This window comes from Sturnus vulgaris, chromosome 2 (assembly GCF_052056855.1).
Source record: "Sturnus vulgaris isolate bStuVul1 chromosome 2, bStuVul1.hap1, whole genome shotgun sequence".
In the NCBI taxonomy this organism is placed as follows: Eukaryota; Metazoa; Chordata; class Aves; order Passeriformes; family Sturnidae; genus Sturnus; species Sturnus vulgaris.
In genome coordinates this window covers 90634771-90658033 of record NC_142244.1, presented here as the reverse complement: position 1 = coordinate 90658033, position 23263 = coordinate 90634771, and the positions used below count along the sequence as shown (strand labels likewise).

The 23263-nt window shown below is 36.9% G+C and overlaps 1 protein-coding gene across 13 annotated transcripts in view; it reads right to left on the bottom strand.

The window, feature by feature from the left end:
• LOC148224898 (uncharacterized) overlaps positions 1-22602 on the bottom strand; it is a 384098-nt gene extending 361496 nt beyond the window's left edge. For 11 of the 13 annotated variants that reach the window (XR_015801636.1, XR_015801631.1, XR_015801640.1 and 8 more), the window contains exons 1-3: positions 22474-22601; positions 16422-16547; positions 4582-4669 (exon numbers count right to left, since the gene is read on the bottom strand). The gene's annotated coding sequence lies outside the window, so the exon portion shown is untranslated. Of the gene's footprint in view, positions 1-4581; positions 4670-16421; positions 16548-22473 lie in introns of all 13 variants that reach the window. The other 2 variants (XR_015801629.1, XR_015801637.1) reach the window with 2 other exon arrangements.
• Between the last annotated feature and the right edge of the window lie 661 nt (positions 22603-23263).

Here is a 23263-nt window from a genome sequence, read left to right as displayed (position 1 = left end):
CTTACTACCCCACTGTGCTGACAATGTCAGCAGAAATGTGGATGTACTTGCATCTTTTAAAAGTCCTTGACACCAAAGATTATTAAAGAAATTAAACCGTGGCAGGATTGGTAGAGAGGATCTTTTATGGATTAAAAGTTGATTAAAGGATACGAAGAAAACGTCCTAACATAGACCTTTAAAGACCAAATGTTCTTTAATTTTCTAGATGGAAGACAGTAGGGTGTTGTCCCATCACCTGGTGCTTGTGCTGCTGCTTTCCAATATAAATTATCAGTGGTTTGGAAAAGGGTATGAACACTAAAATCTCCAACCCTACAGACAATACAAAAAAAATTTTTTTTTGAGCTGTGCAAATGTTGAGGACCTGCAAACGCTTCCCACAAAAAAAGAGTGGCCAGAAGGGTGGCATCTGGGCTTTAGTGGCTACATATAAGGTAATGCATCTGAGGAATGCCAATGAAGTCTACAATGATTCTGCATTCAGAATTGGTGGTTAAAACTCAGGAAATACATGTTGGATCCTCCATAAAGAGTTGTCTGAAAACATTGGCTTGGTGTGCAATAGAAGCCAAAGACAATGACAATGTGACTTCAGCAGCTAATAGTTTAGAAAAGGGCTTTTTTTTTTAAGGTTAAAAAAAAGTAAATTGGTATATTTGCCGAAAATAAGAGAATTTAAAGGACAATCAGAAACAATATTAACATTTTTGGTTTGGGAGATTTTTCCTTTTTATTGTTGTTTATAGATGATTTTTCTCATTTAAATTTTAGCTTTCTTTAATGTTTATTTTCCTAGCAAAAGACCTACTTCTACCTATCTTACAATGTATCTCCAGAAATATAAGCACATGTATAAAAAATAAGTCAGCACATTAAAGAATTCTAAAGTGAAGTAAGAACAAAAAGTTTCTTATACCCATGGATAAAGTAGAGTCCTGAAGAATTTCAGCTGCATTCCCAAATGAAAAAAAGTAAACAGTGAAGGCTGTTCTACTATGCTCCACGTGGGGCTGTGGCAAAGCCAAGGACATGGTAGGGAAGCTCAGAGACATTGATGACAAAGCAGAAAGCAAAATAATGGGGCAACCCTGTTTAACTTGTGGGTAAATGCTGCATCAAGGCACAACACAATTTAGACAGTCACACTTGGAATAGCTAGGAAGTGAATCCACAGTAGAAGTTGTATTTTATTTAGTTCTCAAACAAGCCTTATCTCAAAAATTTAACATCAAAAGGTTATGGTAAAAGAGTGAGCATAACATGTTCCAACCGAATAAATATAAATTCAAAAAACACAGTGAAAATTCATTAGAATGGTATTTAATATTATGTAGGAGGACAATATAAGAATTAGAGAAGTAAAATACAGATGGTGGATGGTTTAAAGACATTAAAAACACAATGTTAGATTAAATATAAATAAAAATTTCTACTAAAATAAAATATCTGTACAAGATTGCTCACACAAAGAAAGAAAAAATAAAATTTATCATGAACAAATAACAGCTATTTTTTGTCAATAATTTAATTATAGAATTATGAGATGGTAAGAAGATACTTTCTTACAGCCTTCTATTGAATTATTTAAAAATTATGTAATTTTCCAATTATTAAAAATTAGAAGCATTGCTCAAATTTAAAAAAAAGTCTTGAAGTCTCCTTAAAAGTTAAGATAATCCACAAAGTTTTTTATAAATAGCTTCCAAACTGCCTAAAACTAATAATAAGATCTTTTCCAATAATTGTAGAAAGAAATCATTTGTCAAAATGGTCTCTGTACAAGGGTAATGTAAAGTACAATTGAATTTTTTTAAAGAATTTGGGCATGTTTGTGGTAATTAGAACCATCAAACTTGATTCCCATAAAGGAAAAATCAGTAGAAACCAGAATTTAAACAAAAAATAGACAAGACAAAACAGAATTAACAAAGCCATGGATAATGGGAAGGGAAGGGAAGGGAAGGGAAGGGAAGGGAAGGGAAGGGAAGGGAAAGGAAAGTTATCACTGGGCACTTGACATGTTTGTGTACTTCTTGACTTCCTCCACCAGCCTCCAGTAGAAACAGTGGTTAGAGAGCTTTGTTTTGAGCCGGTGCAGCTATTCCTATGCTTGCTTGTGACTGTTCTTTCTCGCTGTCTCCTGTCTCTACCAGAGTAAATTTATGATCATGGTTGGCCATAGCTCAATCCTTGCCCTCCCACATGAGTATAAACAATGTCATCTGCACTGATATCTGCAGCAGACAACCCTCAGGGGCTGTGTGCAATCTCTGCTGGTACCCCCTCAAGCGATTTCTGTTCTGTATGGCATTGTCAGCCACTGATAGCACCCAAACAGGGTCCAGAAAGTTGTCAAGTAACTGTTTGCTGCATCCAGTTTTGCTTGCCAGAAGCCATCTCTGGCATCCATGACTGAAAAGACTATTGTGTTCGCTTGATTTGGCAATATTTCAGTGACTGTTGGCAGGGAACAGCATAAGCACTTTAGTATGCTATTGAGGTCCTTTGGATTGATGCAGATCATCAGTTTGCCTGTCTTTCTAACTGCCACCATACTGCTGATCCAGTCAATTGGCCTTGCAACTTTTTTCAGCCACCTTGTTCCATGACAGTTTTAACTTTCACCTTGAGCTCTGCTTCAAGTGGCAGCACTAGCATTTTATATATAGCTGATGCCACATCATCTTAACCTTGCAGACCTTAAAAGCACTCATTATCCAGAAACCTGATCCCTTGACCAGAAACTATCTTTTAATAGTCAGAAAAGTAATATCTCATATATGTTTCCCTCACCCCCAGTTAGCTTTGTGATGCTCTGACTTTGCAATAAACAGTCCCATGTCCCAGTAAGTTCTCCACCAGACAATAGATTTCTGCATCCATTCTACTGCAGGAAAGATATGAGCCTAATCTTCATTTACATGTGAGAACTTCACAGGTTTAATATGATCCTACTCTAAAAAAAAAAATCTAAATTGTTTTATTTTTTACAAAAGCTGTATAATTTACCCAGCTTTACCAGAGAATCACATTCCTTTTAGTGAAAGCTTTCCTTTGCCAGTTGCTTGTCATTTCTCATATTCAGTTTCTGAACCGCATTATTTTCTTGTTACTGCCATTGCACCTACTTACTATATATTATTCAGACCAGCTTCATCACAGGTGCTCACTTTTCTCTTTTCAAGCACTTATGCAAATTAAATCACCAGTGTAATTTAGAATCTCTCCACTTGCATGTATGTGGTCCAAAAATTGTCTCATCCAAGTTTCAACTACACACAGGGTGACACCACCACTTGCTCTTAAGCAGGACTTTTAAACGCCAGACCTCACACTTTTGTAACAAAAGAGGTCAATATCATTATCACAGTTTTATAAGGGTGCTGTGTAGGGGTGAAGTGACTTGCTCAAGGTCATCTAACAGCTTGGTGAGAGCAGAACTTAGGTCTTGCTAGTTCCAGTCTAGTGCTTTATCCAGCAAGAAACCCTGACTGTGCTGAAGTCTGAGGTCTCCCTGTCCTTGGCCTGTTCTATTAAAACGCTGCACTGGCATTCATATAAACCATTTACAAAGGGTAACATCCATTTGTTCTGCATCAAAAAGCAAGAGAGATTGACACATACATAATCTTTTCCTATGTGTGATGGATTGATCCTTGACTTAGGATCATTTCAGTTGCCTCTTTGTAGTCTCTCCGTTACAACAAGAATTTCCCAGGCTTTCTATGCAAGATGAGAATGGAAAGCCGTTAAACAACCCTTTTTCTCATTCTTCCTGAGGAAACTTTTTACTGCCAATCCAAATTTGCAACACCTGCGGTGTTGAAAATGAAGACTTAAAGGCATTCACTCTACATTTATGTTTGTCAAACAGTGATTTAAAAACACAAAAATTCATACAGCATTTTTAAAAACACTTTCCAGAGAATTTTTCTTTTCTTTTTTGTTCCCCCCCCCAAATAACATCACATCTAAGCACAGTGCATGATCCTCATACACAGGTTTACCTAGATTTTTCTGACATATTGGGATAAAAATTTCCTAGGACATTTGTGCCACATTTGTGTCCATCAATGGCTTCTTGGTAGAATTTCAGGAGTGTGAAATAGGCTATCTTTGTACTGAAAAACCCTAATAATACTTTGGATTCAGAATATACAGTGTTCTGAAAACAGCCTTTCATTGGTACATGCTGCTTGTGTTTGACAAGAACTTTACTGAAATCCTGAGGAGGAGATGATTGCTGACCTTATGGGCAGCATTCAAGAATCTCAGCCTAATTCACACACTGCTTCCCTTGTTCAGGTGATGCCTGAAATAGCAAAGAGGTGTTCCTTCTGTCATTTGGATCATGTCAGTTTGCAGTATTCCCACTTACAGGCACACTGCCTGATTTCTGGTGTTTCCAAGCTGGGCTGGCCCTTGAAAGATTTAAACCCAGTCCAGAAGGAAAGACTGTGTATCAATGTGGTCTCATACATTAAAAGCCTCGATTCAACACTGACCCTCCTCACAGTTTAGCAAGAGCTTATTGGATCTTGTGCCAACAAATGACAAACCCAGAAGATGCACACAAACCTTTTCCTGATGTGAAAAGAAGCAGCACTGCTGCAAACGCACGGACTTCAGCAGAATTGATACCCCACCGCAGACCACAGCATGCCACCTATGTACATGAACAGAAACTGATTAATGGGCTGTCACTTTATTTGTTGACTGCTGAATTATTTATACTTATAAAGTGTTTAATAATTTAGAGCTGGTATCTTAACAAATTACAGCTGAAAGTGACAAGGGGAAGGTGGCACAAGAGTCTCACTTGAGATCAATGTCCTTGTTCTCAGGGCACTTTGGAACATGATTTCTGCTGACTGTCATCAGCAAAAAAAGGAAGGGGGAAGTATGTTGATTTGATATTACGTGTTAAATAGAGAGAACTGCATATTTCAGTAATCAAAGGAAAAAAGTTGCTTTAAACCAAAAAGAACATGAAATTACTCTGAAGAAATCTACATTTCCATATGAAATGAAAATCATTGTCTTAAAAAAAAAAAGACTAAATAAAAGCTAATTACAGTGTTTGTTTTTAAAATTTTGTCTCAAAGCATTTTATCCATCTTTTCTTGCCACAAAGGATTTGGATACATATTGATTTTGACCTGCGTACCACATCTTTGCAAAAAAGCAAAGTCATCTTAATGCGAAGAGGTTATTTTTTACTGTATGAGGATGGAAACAAAATTACCATCTACTGGCTCTATGTGAGTTAAACTTAGAGAGTGCATGAGAAAGAGAGACAAAAATTCAGATTTTTTAACAAAATCCAAATGCTAACCAACAGAAAGACTGGCTGAGTCAATGCACCTGAAAAACAAAATTCCTGTAAAAATCCTCCATATAGGTAAATAACATTTCACTCCAGGATGGTGTTGCCTTCACAGGCATTTTAATAGGGAAAAAAATATATTAATGTAAATATCCAAAATAGTAAATTCCATTCTCTAAGAAAGAATTTCCTGGGTATTAACCCACTCTATTTCCTTTAAATACCACGAGAATGCAGTGTCTAAAAGAATCACATTTTGGTGAAACAAAAATTCTTAACAAAGGCACAAGGCTTCTATAACAGAAATTATACAATCACTGCTGCACACAAATACATTTTTCAGGGTAACCTCTCCAGTGATGAGCACAGTTGCATCTTGTAACCCCAATTCTACAATGTCCACAATGGAAAGGCAAGCTGTTCTCACCACTGCTGAATTCCAGTAGCATCGTATATCCACATGCAAGATACTGTTCACCAGTGCAAGACTGACCTCTGCTTGTATTCGGCTTGCTTCAAGCAAGCACCATATGTCTTTCCATCACAGTAGCACAGGCACTGTGGCCTTGAACAGTGTAAATCATATCCAGCTCTATTCCCCCCCACCAATATGCTTAGGTGATCAGTGTTTTCTACTTTGGTGAGTGCAGCTTGAATCCTATAAGAAATAATGTTACACATGCAGTAGAAACTTGGTTTTGTGGTATTTCTCAGTATTAGCTTCTTCAACAGCAACTGCTTCTGTCTCTCCCTCTCTCTCTCTCTCTCTCTCTCTCTGATTTAATTGCTGTTTATCTCCACAGAGACCTTTATATGCACATGCTGCCAGCTGGACCAGGATCAGTAGGTGGCCATTACTGGACATTTGGGAGCAATGACTTGAATTAAGGCCAGCTGAATCCTACTGTCTGTATTTTCATTCTGTCCTCACATACAAGCTCACCCATAGTATTTCTTCTGCAGTAGAGTATACTACCAGCTTAGTTTACAGATAGTTTATAAGATTACTTATCAAATAGTTTCCAAGACTATTAACTCCAGCAGCTGACTTCAGTATGAACCAGATCTAGTCAGCTCTTATTCTACTGATTCTACTAATGACGTCAGGGTAGAAACCTGCCCAGCTACATAAGTGACCAAGATCCTATCTGTGCTGTTAACTGCTCCTAAGGAAGCCATCCTAAATCTCCCATAGAGAGCAAGTGGTGAACTACATTACAGGGCTCTTCTGTTCCTCAGTGTCCACTCCACAAATCTAACAAGATGTGTTGTCTTGAGGAAGTGACAAATGTGGCCCAATTTTCTTTATACCACTATTAGGAAAATTATTATATACCATTATTATATACCATTATTAGGAAAATAAGTTATATAGCAAAATTGGTGGTTTTCATAGAGATATCCCTATAGTCATGCTATGTTTTGGGTGGGGAATGTTCAGACTAACACTGCTAAAAATTTTTTCTGGTATAGAAATGAAAAATGAATAAAGGGAGCAGATTTAGCATGAATAACAAATATTGGCTGAGAATGTCTAATTTTTTAAAAGATTAGTTATCTTTGGTTATTGATGGATACTATGTTTCTGATATACATTTTCTAATACAAAAACGTTCAACTTTTCCCAGGGTACCAGAAACATATAAAAGTGGACAGCATTTTTTAATGTTTTGATTTGTGAAATATAATAGTGAAAACAAGGATAATTTTTGAAAATTATGAACAAAAATCAGATTGAGTCAATACTCTTCCAAACATTTTATACTCATAAATACACTGTTTATACTATTCCAAAGAATATTTTTTTCTTTGGTCAAGATTTTCTAGTATTGAGTGTGGGCAATCTGTAAAAATGTGGGGTTTTCATGAACACATATGCTGAACATCCTTCACAATTTGACTAGGTGGCCATATTTATAATTCCTTCCATATTAAATCTAAATAATTAAAACTAGAGATGAGAATGAGCTCAATGAAAATTATTGCTATAAGTGTTACAAAAGGATCCAAGGCGCATACAGATGGTCCAAACAGTACAAAATGAAGCATCATGCCTATGAAGGAATATACCAGTAATCCACTCAAGGCCTTCAGCCTGATCTTCAGGATTCCCACTGAGTAAGATCTCTACTATTTGGAGGACAGCTTTTCCTCCCCTCCCCCACAGCCCAGGATAGTAAATATGACCAGCAGGAAGCCTGGAACTGACAGCATCTATGACAGAGTGAAATCTGAAAGAGCATGGCACAGAGATTTATTGGTCACAGGAGGTAGTCAGCTATGGCATTCCTTTCCTTCACAATTCACATGATGCCCTGACACCACTTCCTTGAAGATAGTATTCAAAAATACCCCCGAAATCTAAGCATAACAATAACATATCAATTACTTATACACTCAGGAACACGAACAGGATATTAAAAGGGAATTAGAGAAAATGCAGTCTTTCAGGTAGGTTATTGTTCTCTGGAATGCAAATTCATAAGGAATGTCTGGGATTAGTATCAGCCTAGTAGAAATGAGACCCGGTCAAGAGATGGTACAGAAAGCATTCCAGCCTGATTTCTCCCAGTTTCTTTGAAGCCCACATTTCACTTCCCAGTATAGCACTGTGTGTACATATTCATGAGGTGAAGTCTCAGTGACCTCTCAGCTCCACACCGCACAACAGAAATTTCAACTACTGTGTGAAATCCTAACCCCAAAGAAGTCAATGGCAAGATCTTTGCTCACTTGTTTGGGAACAGGAATTCACCCATGATATCTTGTTAGTTCTATCAGGTTTTCAGGATTCAGCATGCTTTTTGAGATGAATCAGTAAGTACTGTGCTGCTTTCTTACACCGTCCTCTGCTTGAAACAGAAATAGTGTTGTACTGCACAGATTCTATTACCCTTGGCAGCTAATTTTCTCCTTTGTCCACTCAAATGCAACCCTCCATCCCTTACTTTTTCCTACAATACATTTTTATAGAACAACATAAAAATTGTTATTAAAAATCAATGCTTTGCTATCATTTATGGTTTATGTTCAAAAACTGTAGACGTATCCCCACGTTGGCCCAGACTTATTTCACTGTTTCTGGACAGATGCCTTCTGAGACTTCAGAAAGCTCACATAAAACCTCTAACTTCCATATAATTTCCTGAATTAGTATCTGTCCACTGATTGCTTTTTTTTTCTATAAGATGTTGTTTCTCTTGCCAGAACTTCTAGACAACAGCAAGTGTCATTAAAAATTGAAGTGGACAAAGCACTTCAGACCACACTGTCAGTAACAAATGTCTCCTAGCAGAAGGGAGGAGTTGATGACCTAACAGGTTTTTCCCTATTTTAAACCCTTCAGACTTGCGATACCTCAGTTCCCAGACTGGTCCTTGGCAAATCTGTGACAGATAAGAAAAAAGAATAAATCTTCAGTGACCAATGGTATAACATAGTCCTTCTTACTATATGTTAATAATTCCTTTCAAATTATGCTTACTTTAACTGGGAGTGATAGGTAATGTGGCAAAGTGCTCTAAATGAAAAATATTCATCTTCAGTGTTTGTTGTTATAGTGAGTAATATTTTTGCTAATATGGCTTAAATGTTCAGATGAACTAAAGAGGCACATTTTTGCCTTTTGAGGAGGGTTATTCTATAGCAATGGAATGGAGACAGCTGGCTCCTTCCTCCATTTGGACCAAGGAGCTGGGAAATATTAAGATAATGGTAATGAAAGGCATTTGAGAAAAAATAAATCTCATTCTAGAAAATCTGAGAAATTATTCATATTAATGATAAAAAATTGCTCCCTCTAAAAGTTCAAATGATTAGGTCTGAATTCTTCTTGGAAAAGGTCAGTATTCCTTCAAATTCATTGAGACTTGACATGAATAACCCTAGTGATCCCATCTCCAGGCAAAATCCAGAAGCTCCAACACAGTAGTCATATTTGCTCATGAGTGTTTTCATTTGAGGTCTGAAATGAAGAGTTCTACCAAAGCAGCAATCCATGAACTCCCCAAAACCTGGGCAAACAATGAAGAGAAGAGTAGATTGCGTGGACTCATATGAGGCATTAGGCCCCTGCTGCTCTCTCCTGCTCTGTAGCACTAAGTCACACTGCTTAGGTATTATTCTCTTCTGGCTCTTGCTCTCTCTATCACTTCTAAAATGTCTTTTTTCATGATATGGAAATCATTATTAGACTACTCCAGCTAAGGAAATTACAGCACCTAGACATCTGATGAGGGTGCCACATGAACAAGGGCCAATCCAACACTCCTTTTAGGACATAATTAGTATCTGAGCATACAGTCAGGATTTGGCTCTGGATTGCAGCTACAGAACTGAGGAGTGAGAGCTTAATGAATGCAGACATTTGAGTTCCTGCACATCTCTATCAAAAGTTGAGCACAAAAATCCAGCTAAAATTATGTAACAACCATGGTAGGAAGGATTTCTTTTCTCTCTTCTTTGAAGCTAGAGAAAAGCAGACACTATATAGTACAGAGAGTGACTACAGTAATTAGCCTTTTTTTTCCTGAATGCTATAGTAAACACTTTCAGAGTAAAACTCAATGCATAATCACTGCTGATCTAAAAATGACAGCTGTTCTGGAGAAGACCAATGTACACACCAATCCCTCCTGTAAACTATTCCACTTCCTTTAGTTATGTTAAGGGTTTCTTTTTCCAAACTGAGTATGACTCAGTTCTTTTATGTGTGTTTCTTTTGATTTGTAGCTATATCTAGATAGACTTCTTACTCTGTCTCTTTCAATATAATTGCAAGTGGACAATTCAGTCCAGCAGCTAAGAGATCAGTGAGACAAATGCCTGGGAAAAGTTATGAAGCAGGACACTCAAAATTCTCTCATATTATTTCAACACCGTTGCCAAAATGTTTTTCAAGGATTAAAAAGCTTTTTCAATATTAAAGTAAATAACAGGTACCTCACATGGCTCTAATTAGGAACAGAATGAAAATTGTCTATGATATTACTTTAAAAAGAGAAGGTTTCACTATGATTATATAAAACAAAGGAACATTAGAAGAAGGAGATAGGAAGAGCTTACTGTTCATCAGAAAGACTAGAGTTTAATCATTTTCCTATTTATACTAACAGAAAAAGAATGAATAAAAGGTAAAGGAAGAACAAATGACCAAAGCTGTAGGCATATTAGAACAGACATTATAGCATGAAGACAGCATAAAACCTGAAGGAGACTTGCGTTTTTTCATCATTCCATTTCCACTGCTGGGCAACAGTAGTGAGGAGAAAAAAGTTCTATATTTTCCTTAAAATATCCTCCCTGGAATGCCAGGAATTGACAACACCAACACAAAAGGAAGCAATGGCTGATCTCATGGTTCTGCTGTCGTCCTCTTGCAGGCTTCCCTCAGCAAAACAAGCCCTTCAGGTCACACAGTCCTTGGGGGCCATGCATTAAAATGACTCAGTTATAGTCACAGTCTCTATTTGTCCCTCCCAGACACCGTTGTAGTGGCATCAGCATCCACCTCAGAGGAGACCATTTTCTCATTCTCATCCCAGCTGGAGAATAAACTCTGCATTCGAGGTTATCAAGGGGACGGACAGTTAAAGGACAAAATCCAGCAGCAATAAAGTAATTTTACCACGAAGGCTTGGGGAATGCCCTGAAAAACATGTAGGCTGACTTTTCTTTGGTATACTTAGTTTTGTCTATGGGCAGATTGCCACAAAGGGAAAAAAAAAGGAGGGGGCAAAAGAAAACCTATACTTTATTTATTATTTAAATAAACAGTTTTATGCTGCTTCCATTTTGTGCTCAGTTTTATAACAATATGAGTCCATTTCCCCATCATTCCTTAATATCTTTATTGTTTAGGACTTTATATACTGTATGATTAGTTGGCATTGGTACCGTTCAATCTGTACTAATCTGTATGCATTTATATTGTGTGAGCAGTTCTCTAATTGGTTTTCATCCAAGTAATCCCACAGAGAATAAGGTTACATGCTGAAAAGGGCTGAGGTGAGAGAGTGGTTAAAAGGGGAGTGCAAACTCTTTTCCCATCCTTATTAAGAATGCTTTACACATCTGCATTTTCTAAAAACATTTCTAAACTCCCTCTGTGTGAATAAGCATAAAGTCTATTCCACAGCATAGAAATGCACAGAGAGAAAATGAATTTGTTTCAGAGAACCCCACCCATATCTGCTTTATTTCTCTTATGTTGCTGTATTTCTTGGTCAGCTAAGGCTGTGAAAAGTAAATACCACAGTTTACAAAGGTGGAAAATTAAAACCAGAACAAATCCAAAATAGAATATGCCTCTTGGTAGAAAATACGAAATTAAGTTTAAGTAAAGAGAGCAGAGATGAAAGATCTTTTCCTAAAGGGCTAATAGAATTGCAAAAAAAGAATAAAACAATACAAAAAGCCCAAAAGTGAGTGAGTATTTTGAAACTTAGCCACTTAAATCCATATTTGGATGACTTGTGTAACAATAGCCCAAATTTAAGATATTCCTCACACCAAAATTTCTGAAACATTTTGACATGTGCTGCAGCTACTCCAGGTATTAATTTTGTAAATGCTGATGACAGCACTTGAATTTTAAGAAAATACATATTCAATCATTTCATTTAATTGCACAATAATTACACACTTTTATATTTTTTGGCTGCAAGGACATTGGTTTCATGGAGTTTTTTATAAGGTTTTATATTATTGATCACACACCACCCAGCAAAGAAATAAAGTTGTGGAAAAAAAATTATGTATGAGTTACTCTCCTTTTCCTTACATGTGAAAGAAATTCTTAGCTTTCTTCATAGAACTGTATATTGAAATTTATCAATACCTGTATATGATCACTGTTTTTATCAACTCCAAAATTAGAATTTTTTGTCACTGATCAAGTTTTAGCTTTGATTACAATTTTTTCTTCTTTCCTTAAAAACAAACAAAAATCCACTTAAATCAACATACTGAAATCTTTATGCAAACCACACTTTTTATACATGCCCATGCCCACATTCTAAACAGGCATTAGAATATTTATTTTAAAAACACAGGGCTTGCTTACCATACTCACAACTTTCAGTGGCCGGATTTTAGAGGGGCCTTTCTGAAATGAAAGTCTCCTGCTACTATACATTCTTGCTAGTGAGAAAATGCAATTTCACTACATGCGGCTGCACAAAACCCTTTTTCACTGCTGAAGAAAAGGATAAGCGTTTTTTTCTGGATTTCAAAATGGAATAAAAGATAAAGTTTTAGATTTTACTCAGAGCCACGTAGGTGACCATTTTCTTCAATTAGTTATCATCCTGTCTGTGCCATGAATATTAGTCTGGACTTTAAAGAAAGATAGCTGTCCCACTAAACTTAACAATGATTTACACCAAAGGACAACGTAAGGCTTCTCTTTCCCTCCCCCACCTGCGAATGCCACCATGCTTCATCTCTGCATTATCTTCTGGTAACCATCTCCGGAATATTCTTAAAAGCTGCTAACATGATACATTAGAATTCAGGCATGTGACAGATGCAAAATTAAAGTTGACCTTCTCTGTCAGAAAAAATAAACAGTAACCATTAGCAGCTTTGTACCTCTGCATTTAACTCCCTATTTTCTGCCTCCCTAGTTTGGGTCCATTAACTGACTGGTGCAAAAAAGAACCCCGGCAACACTGACTCCCTGTGGATATATTACAATCTCTGGATATTACACTTGACTATAACCTTTCCTCCACAGCCTAATTTTACATTTGAAATAATTCACTCTTGACTTGGTCACACAACAATATTGTAGACAAGAGTTGCCAAAATTCTGTAAAAACTTCTTATGTCTGCATGTCTGTCAATAACCTATGGTTTGCAATGGGAGCCATTAAGAATTCATACTGACAGCTGTATTTTCATGATTTTATTAGTCACTTCAATTTTTTTTTTTGCTCAGCCTCATCAGTTATAGTAAGAACATCCTCTAATTCAGATGAAAATATATTTTAAATATTATTTTATGGGGAAAGTATCCATTAAAATCACTAGATTTTCAAAAGTTATTTTATGTTGTTGAATAGAGCAGAAAGAAAATTTCACATCTACAAAACTTTTAAAACTTCAAGAACCTTCAGAGTAAATAAGCTAAGTGATTGTCATATTAAATTTTATGGAAATAAACATAGGATTCCAGCACCAGATCACACAAAAGCACCTACTACGCAGAATTAAATGGAGAATTTATAAAAAAGTGATTTTGAAAACATTGATGTTGCAATTCTGTCATGAACTTTGAAAAACAGGCAGAGTAAGACAGCACTCTTGCATTGATTTTGACCATTTTCCAAGAACTGCAGTATGATTTTGGGGAGTCACTATAAAAGCACATCCTGAACCCTACTAGGTCTTGATGGCAAAGTAAACGTAAATATTCCCACCTCCATTTTCTTTCAACAGCTGCAGTATTTTTCTCTTTGCTGTCTGCTGGTATTTCCCCCATACTTTTTTTGTGTTGTCTCGTCTCTCTTTGAAAGAGAGAAACCCACCACACTAAACGTTAGATGCAGTCTGTATTAAATTGGTGGTGGGACAGGGCTTATTGTCTTTCCTAAAACTAAAATATATCTACTCCAAAATCAAAAATTCTCTTTTCCTTTGACCTAGGAAAAGAGAGGTCTTTTAATTCTCATTCCGTCTGTTCTGTGGCGCATGCCATTTCTCTTTACATTTTGATATTTTCCTGTAAATTTCGTATTTATTCTCTGCAGTGATAATATTAAAAACTTTCTTCTGTTTTTCAATGCACATACAAATTTTTTAAAAAGTAAACTCCAACACACCCTTTTTATTAATGGATGCAGGTTGCTTTGACTTTATATAAAAGATAGCATATAAAGAACATTTGAAAGTTTTCAAACAAACCACAGTTTCAATGAGAAAAATGTCACTGTACTGTCCCAAGTTTGTAATCATCCTGGTATACTATAGGACGGGCTTCTAACTACTCCTTAGCATCCCAGTTTGTAATGTTTTATCTGACTGATTAGATATCAAACCATCTTCAGAAGGCTGGTGCAGAACAGATGTAGCAAAAAAAAGAATTTGTTTCTGCCAAAAACCTCATAAGCTCAAGGGCCGTTTAACTTAGCTCAGTCACTTAGTTTATTTTGCATTAGAGGAACTTCTCATTTAATTTACCAGTCTATAATAGGTAACTTTTTCAATATGAAGCTAAAGGTCACTATTATATGTAAGGAAAATTAAGCCAATGTTCTTGGTTGCCTTACAGTTCTCCTAGTTCAACTACTCCAATAAATGAACATGTACAACAAGCCGAAGGGCTTTTTATTACAAATTTAATTCATTTCTCTAGACAACTGTGAAATTTGCCATTGACATTAGTCATTACCCCAAGGCGAACTAAAAGATGATCTCAGTTAATAAATGATCCTTAACAAGGAACGCTCCTATCTTCTGTGATATTGGCACAGGCACATTTTATTAATGCAGGACTAGCTTCCTGCCAGAACACTAGCATTCATGACTATTTGGTGTGCTTGTTTCCTCTTCCTGCTCCTGATATTAATAATTATGCAACGGGATAATTAGCAACACAAAGAGACAGTACTATGTGCTTGCAGCTAGATTTTCAGCACGTTAACCTTCTGGGAAATAAAGAACAGAAGCAAAGAGTCTAGCCAAATAACCAATGCAGGTTGATTTCACAGTGTGTAAAAGGCTAATTATCTGTGAAAAGTCTGACCTCAAGTAACAAAATTACACAAATGTGCAGGCATTTTATCTTAAATAAAACTCAGATGCACTAGTTCATAATGTGACGAGTCATGGTTAATAACTGTCTTCCAGAACTATTTATCTCTATATATGTTTATAAAAATAAAAATAAATTCAAGAGAGAAATAACAGTCTCCTATAAAATGCTAAGCAGTTACTCAAATAACTGCAAAGGTAGGGTAAAATAGACTCCCACCATCCCTCAACCATTGCAATGCTTAAAAAAAAAAAAAAAAAAAAAAAAGGTAAAAAAAAAAAAAGGTAAAAAAATATCCAGTATATGACAGAAGTAGGTTAAGTGCATTTTGTTTACTGGAGACAGGCTACAATAAAAAGCAGAAAATATTACTACTTCTTTACAGATACCATGTGTAATTCATTCTGATATAAGAATATTTATCCACTAGCAGTAATAACAAACCACAATTTTTGTCATGAAAAAAATAAATTGTATTTGCAAAAAGCAAACACATTACGGAGTGTGTAAAAATGCAATATTCCCATTTTCTAGTCAGAGTTCCAATTTATTGAAGTAACAGAGCAGAAAATGCACTGACAGCTGTTACATTTTATTGCGAATTAGTATATACGTTTTATATCCAGTGAGCAAATGCATGATACATTGTATTCCAGTAATTGCCACTGGCTTTCCAAATGGAAACTGAATGATCTTAGTGCAATTACACTCAGGAGAGTAAGTGTAACAAGCTACAGTTCTACATTATAGCTCTTTAACAATACCAAGAATTTTACTCTGTTTTAAAAAATAAAATAAAAAGGTCAACTGTATATATAAAGAAAGAAATATATATTTATCCATCTACAGATGATAAAATGAGATTTTCTGCTATTCTGGCTTAGATTTGGTTACATACAACACAGACCATATGTTTCAAAAAGTTTGTAAGAATGATACTTAAGTTTTCTACTAGTTTAGACATATCTTCAGCATCAATAGTTTGGGGGGGGGGAGGGAAGAGGGGAATGGACAGAATGATTGGAAACTTCGATCACACAAAATCAAAACTTCTAATTTCACATAGGAAATAAATGATTGTTATTCCTAGACTACACTCTAATTTTCCAGCATCCTTCCATAGAAAATTAAACATTTACCTTGAAAGATTTAACACATTGCCTTCAGACATAACATTTAAAATGTTTATTACCGTAGGCTTTTTTCCCCTCCCCCAGTTATCACCTGAGACAGTAACCCTCCTAAGATAGCCCATGTGCTGAGCAGTTAATATTTCAAATGCATTAAGGGAAGTGGGAGCATGAGGGAAAAACATTTTATTTTTATTTTTTTACTAACCTTCATAACACATTTTAAACCATTTCGTTGGGCAACCAGTCTGGTGACAGCCTCTGCACCTTCAAGCTGTAGCTGGAGTGCTCAGTAAAGCCGGCAGTCTCCTCCCCTCTAGTGGCTACCAGCTCTCTTTGCAGCAAACAGGGGGAGAAAAAGGCCTTTAGAGGACCACCTCAGGGCCATTTGTGTCATTTTTCTAAGCTTACAAGGAGACAAAAAAACACAAACCCAACCAAAAAGCCCCCTGCAACAAAAATCCCCCATAAGCCCACAACCAAATACAGCAAAGCAGGCAGTCTATCACCACAGCAAATAAAATTTATCAGTCATTTAAAACAATATGTTAGTAGTGACTATGACTTAATCAACACCAACCTGCTGACATAGATTTGCAATTTGAGCAGGTTATTAGTGATCGAATTAACAACATGTCACAACTTGTATCTGATTTATTAAAGGAAGCTGACTAATGCAACAGAGCTATAAACAACATGCATGGAGACATTTTTCAGACATGCTGACTACTGTTGTACAGTCAATGGAAAAGCAGAGTAAGAAACAATCTCTTTAATTTTGCCCTTTTTTTTGCAGGTGCTTATAGACTCTTGCATGCTGGTGTTACTGTGAAACATGGGGATCTATGTCATAAACTTTTACCCCGGCAGGGGTAGGAACCTATGCCAAAAAATTCACTCCTGTTACATCTAGTAAAAGAGCTCAATGGAAGGGCTTGGCACAGGGAAAGAATGAGAAAATACAGGATCCTGGGACATGCTGTGATCTGAGCAATAGAGTAGCCTAATCACTGCCATTTTTTTTCTTTTTCTTTTTTTACTTTGCAGTTCTTGTGATGAAGGCTTTTAAGAGGGCATGACAAATACTAAAAGTGAGATAGCATGGTTTTGTGGAGTTTACCCATACGCCTTCCTAAGCATGTGGGGTAGCACAGGAGAAAGCACAACTACCCTATGTAGTCTATAAGTAGCCAGCACTTGCAGTACTTTTGCAGGCATGGGCTAACATTGAACCAAATGTTCAATGCGTACGAGGCAGTTTATATAGCGTATGTATTTAAAATACTTCTCCTTTTTCAAAATTTGTTTTTGAACAGGGCTTGCTTCAAGTTCCACTTTTTGCTCATGGATCAGGCACCTGCATAGCCATCAATATAAAACTAAGACTTTTCACAGTTTTAGATAGAAAAAAATTATTTCGGAGGAAAGCTGTAAACACAGTTAAGCAAGATCTGTACAGATTAGCTTTGATAGTGTATCCAAGTCCAAGGGTAACCTGACCAGGTTTTCATTTGCACCCACTTTTAATTCTGAAACAATTAGTTACAGCCCAACTAGAGGCTTGAGAGCATTTTCATGAGAAACAAGAATTTAACATAAATCCACATAACCAAGGAAATTCAGAATTGAAGCTGTCAATTCTTAGGCCCAATAGAACACATAAAGGGGCTTGTTAATGCTGAACTAATTGGCATTCTTGGCTTGACAGTCTCAGCAGAGAGACCAAGGAGTGAATAAGCATGGAGACTAAACTACCCTCTCGCTCACAGGTGGTCCCTCTAGGTTAGGACTAAAGCACATTTGGAGATGAAGAAATGAAGAGAAAAATGTATACCAAAAGTACTGTTTAATTTGCGAACAAGAGACTTTAGCCTGCACTGAAGGCAATGCAACCAATTCTTAGCCAATGTCTACTCTTGCTCGTTCAGTTTAGCCAGTAAATAAGCAAAGGTTTTGATTTCCTTTTAACAATTACGTTTCATAATTAGGGGGAGAGGCTCCAGTCTGATACCCTCCAGTCATGTCCATCACCATGTTGAAATGTCTGAAAATATATGAAAAATCCTTACCTGAAAAACTCTGCTCTCTACCAACCAGTATAATCACTTTATTTTCAGACATGCACTTAGGGGCAGGACTTAACTTCTACCTCCTCGAGGTTACTTAATACAGGCCAGGGAGTAAGTGTACCTACAGTCTTAGCCCCCTGATGCACACAACTGCTCACTCTCCAGATCCCATGTAAAAGTAAGTATTTCTCTGGCATTCATTGGGAGGTAAAGATATGAGCTTATATCATACTTGAGCCCCTATTTAAAGGTATGTCTGTAGTACTCAATGAGCTTCAAAAGGTTACTGGTGAATTGTTACATCTGGAAAGGGAGCAATAAGGTAGTGACACTATCTTTGCTTCATATAGATCAGTGCTGAGCAGTTCTCCATAGAACACTGTAAAAAGTCTCCTATCTCTCCCACTGAAAATGTTGGATTAAAAAAGAGAGATATTGAAAATAAGATGCACAATATTAATACTGAGGGTAATTAATCACTGGAGTAAATTACAGAGGGGCATAGCTGATTTCCTTTCAGTGGGAGTCCTTAAATCAATACTGGACAGCTTTTTAAAAGGTACGTTCTAGTTAAGCTGCAAGTTATAAGGTTCAATGCAGAAATTAAAAGATGAAGTTCAATGACTTATGTAATACAGGAGGTAAAACTAAAATATTGTCATGAATATTTTTGAACTTAAAATGTATTAATTTATTAGTTTTGACCCACATTAAAAAAAAAAAGTAAAAAGTTGGGAAAGAATTACTGATCTTAACAAAATAGCTCTGCAGCTGATGAAATATCAATGGAAATTAATAAGGAGGTCTTGATCCTGGGCATTTTAAAAGTGACTATTTAAAAATAACACATTTATAACACTCCAGATTTTTTCACTTGCCAGATTTTCCTGCCTTGGCTAAAGTACTCTCAGTGCAGTAGTGAAAAGTGGTGGCAGAGACAGTCCCAGTTCCTGCATCCTTCTTGGGACTGTTCATCCCCAGTGCTGTTTTGAGAAACCTCAGGACTGCCCTAAGTTGTGCTAGCTGGCAGATGTGCTCTGTAGCTGTTGTACCAGCTGATGAGTAGACAGGTCAAAGCAAGATCTGTGGACCTACCTCTACACTCATTCCCCTGGCAGCTCCCAAAGCATGTTTTCCAAAAAATGCCCGGAAAGACAGGAAAAGTAGGAGTGGCAAAGAGTCATTGTGATCAGAATCACATCTTCTTAATGCAGCTAAAATAATGTATCTAAAATAAATTCTTTAATTCTTACTAGCAATAGACTTAAAAAACCATAAAGACAAAGTCTTCTTATGGGACAGAATTCTTCTTACACAGGAGTAGAATTTAAAAGAAGTTATTTCACTACTAGACATCAATACTATCTCTCTTCTGGAAAGTAGACTAAAGCCTTTGTAATTCTTCCTTTTCAGAAGAACTTAAGCTACTCAAAACAGGAGAATAAAAGCAAATCTAATTTCCGAAGACAAACCCACCAATTCTAATGGTATTATTTTAGAATTATGGTCATAATTTTCAAAGCTTTTCTGGTCTTTTAGGGAGGAACCTTCAAAAGAACAATAAACAAACTGAATCCTCCAGTACTAAAAATTAAGTCACAGGTTTGGCCACCACCATCACTTACCTTTTCTATGCTTCTTTAACATAAAACATGACATATGATGTTCAGATATCCACCATGCTCGTGTGTATGTCAGCCTTTGTGATTTTTCCCAATGATTTGCAAAAATATCTGAAGTAGAATTTCTGACAAAATTTGAAAATTTGGAAGCATTTTTAATAATGTAAACAAACTGTATAGTCTACTTATCAGCTGTTCAGGAAAATCTAAATGCTTGTTCACTATATTTTTGTTTACCAAAAAATGGAGTGAATCTTCTAATAAAGGAAAAGTTATTAGAGACGGATCATAAATGGTTCAAAATTAATTCATACACAGTCTTATTTTGGGGACCATTTTAACTCAGCAACCTACATCTATAGTTTTACAGACTCAAGACCTAAACTTTCTGATAGCACATTTTCTGGTTTAAAGTTTCTGACTGTTACGTATGTAAGTGCACCTCACAACTTCTAGCACCTTTATCCTGTGAGTAACAATTTTATCTCAAGACTCAAGAATTTTTTCCCCCTGAAGACAAAATAATAATGTAGAAATAGATGCTAAGTGTTGCTTTTTGTTCTGCACATCAGACCAAATTCTATTTCCACTGTCCGTGGGAGATAAAGGGCTTAATCATTTCAGGAATACCTTGGCTGATGCACACGCATTTCAGCTGAAAGCACCACCATGGGATCTGATGAAAGAAATGTAGCCTGGTAACTACAGGAACCTTGTTGCCCTACCTTAACACATATGAATCATATCCCACCTGATACTTTTATTGGGATTTCCCTCATTCCTCTCTGTTTACAATAATTGAGGGTTACTGTGAGGTGATCCACAGTTGCTAAGAAATAGTGCAAACAGGGAGAAAAAAAATAGTGGAAACGACACTCATGGTAAACTTTCAGATGAAATCAGACAGTCTAAGATTTTGTTCTCATATAATCTGGCATGGTTAGAGATTATAATTGTCTTTTCACATCCAGCCACCAATCGGAATAGCAACAGAATCATGACAGAATTAAAACCAAAAAGTAAATTCTGAATAATGTTAAAAAGTTATATATTTTTATTAATTTAAAATACACCAGCTATTAAATCTGAGGAACTGTCTGTCTGAGCAGCTAAGGAGCCAAACAGATTCTTTCCTTTAGTGGTCCCTGAAACATCTTTCTAGATATGAGTCTTACTCTTCAGAAGACCAACTGGTCAACAGGCAGTGCACACCTAGCAGCAGCAACAACAGAAAAGAGCAGATCAATTTTCAGCCACTCAATAAGCCATATTATAAACCAGCAGAAATGGAGACTGCTTACTGATATTGTATTTGCCTGAGCAGAGACTTGAGGATGTTCTGCATTTTTAACAATACACACAAAGAAATGGATCAAGTTGTAGTTATTGCTCACGGGCAAAAGAGGAACATATTTAAGATTTTTCTGCAGATGAATGCAGAGGAGGCCAAGAAAAATATAATATAGCCCTACAGATGCATAGTAAGTAATTCTTTTTCCCATATTGCGGTATCATATGCAAGGGAACACATTTGCTCCAGGATTGCCAGTTCACAGAAGGATCAACGCACAGACAGGTTTGTAGAACCCCGTGTGAACCGACAGAGCTTTCCAAATTCAGGGCAGATGAAAGGGAGCAAACGATCTATGCAGTGCCAAATTGTATATGGTGCTATAGATAGCTGATCAATGCCAGCCATGTAGCAGACCCTTGCTCTGACAATCTGAAGGTCTGCTCAGGTGACTACAAACAGTAGAAGCAAAGAGAGAACACACGGAGCACAGCGTGGGCGTTATAACTAGAGTGCTGTAAATTAGAAAGGCACACATTTGTAATTGGCATTGCTGACAAAGAAGTGGCACTAAAGTTACAGATGGAGTCAGAGCTGATGCTGGAACAAGCAGCCTAAATAGCTTGTCACTCTGAGCTCATTAAGAAGTAAAATGCAGATCAGGGAACAGCTAAGCAGCTGGGTCAGGTTGTTCATTGGCTAATTTAGTCTAAACAAGAAAGAGGGAAGGCATGAAACATGTTCTGGAATAGTGTAAAAGAAAGCAAGGAACCAGAAGGGTAGGGGTGGCCAACCACTTGCTGCAAGCTGAAACACAGCTTAAGAGAAAACACCAAAGCCAAAGGAAAAAAAAAAAAAAACCTTGAAAAAAACAAACCTCCAAACTTAAATCAACCTTCGCCTTTCTCTTCTTTTTTTCTTTTTTCGTTTTTTTCCTATTTCACTAAATAAACAAAATGCAAAAAATTGGGGTTTCAGCTGTCTCAAAAAATCATTGGAATCCAAGAATCAAGTAATCAGCAACACACATGCCAGTCAAGCATACAGCTATCCACGGCTGAAGACCGACACTGACATATTCATACATATGTATGAGCGTCAGTATTTGCATGTCAGAGCTAAGCATGTAACAATGCAGGTACTTGGGTTAGAAAATTTGGCAAAAACCCCTCTCTCTTCTCAGAACTGAAGCCAGACCTGCCACCGTTGCAGTCAGAAGGTTTGACGGCAAGGCAGCTCAGCACCCTCTTCTCCCCAAATTATGAACCACCCGCTCACCTTCTAAAAACCGAGGCTTGCAATCAGGATCTCCCAACAAGCACACTTGAACTGAGGACTCTGCAAGCTCAAATTCCTGCCAGAAAACCTCCAGGGACGCACCTAGGCTAGGCATTTACAACAGATCCCCTCCCAGCTTTGCCCTCCTTGTAGCAGTTCCATTTTGTAGGCACTCCTTTTTCTGAAAGGCTGCGTGGAATCAGCGTGCAACAGAGAGGAAGGCTGGTACAGCAACGTTAACTAACTCTTCTTTGTAATTAAAGGCGTAAAATCTGCTCCACACACAATCTTTATTTAGGTAAATTTCATGGCCGATAATCAGATCTTCTATGAAAGAGAAAGAAACAAATGAGCTAGAAATTCGTGATCTGTCATATTTAGAAGAAATCATCAGTCAACGCCAAGATGATTTTATGCATGGGCATGTAGGTATGGGGATTGAAAGGGGCTCTTCTGTGATATTTTCATCTTCTGTGATCCATTATCATTCCTCCAAAATAAGTTTTATGAAAGGTTACGACTTTTAAGAAATATTACGTACTGATTTGGCCAAGCAAAGGAGAGCAGGTGAAGGAGAAGTCACCCTGTCTGCATATCGTATTCTGGCTTCCTGCAGGGCTCCCAGAGTCTCTGGGTGTTGCAGAAGATACATAAAATCCCAAGACAAACCCCAAAATTATCTATAAAAGTGTCATCATCCTGGCAAGTTGTTGTGAAACAACAGCCTGCACAGAGGTTTCATACTCCAGGTCCTCTTTCTCGAGATTTTACTGTCCTCTCTAACATTACC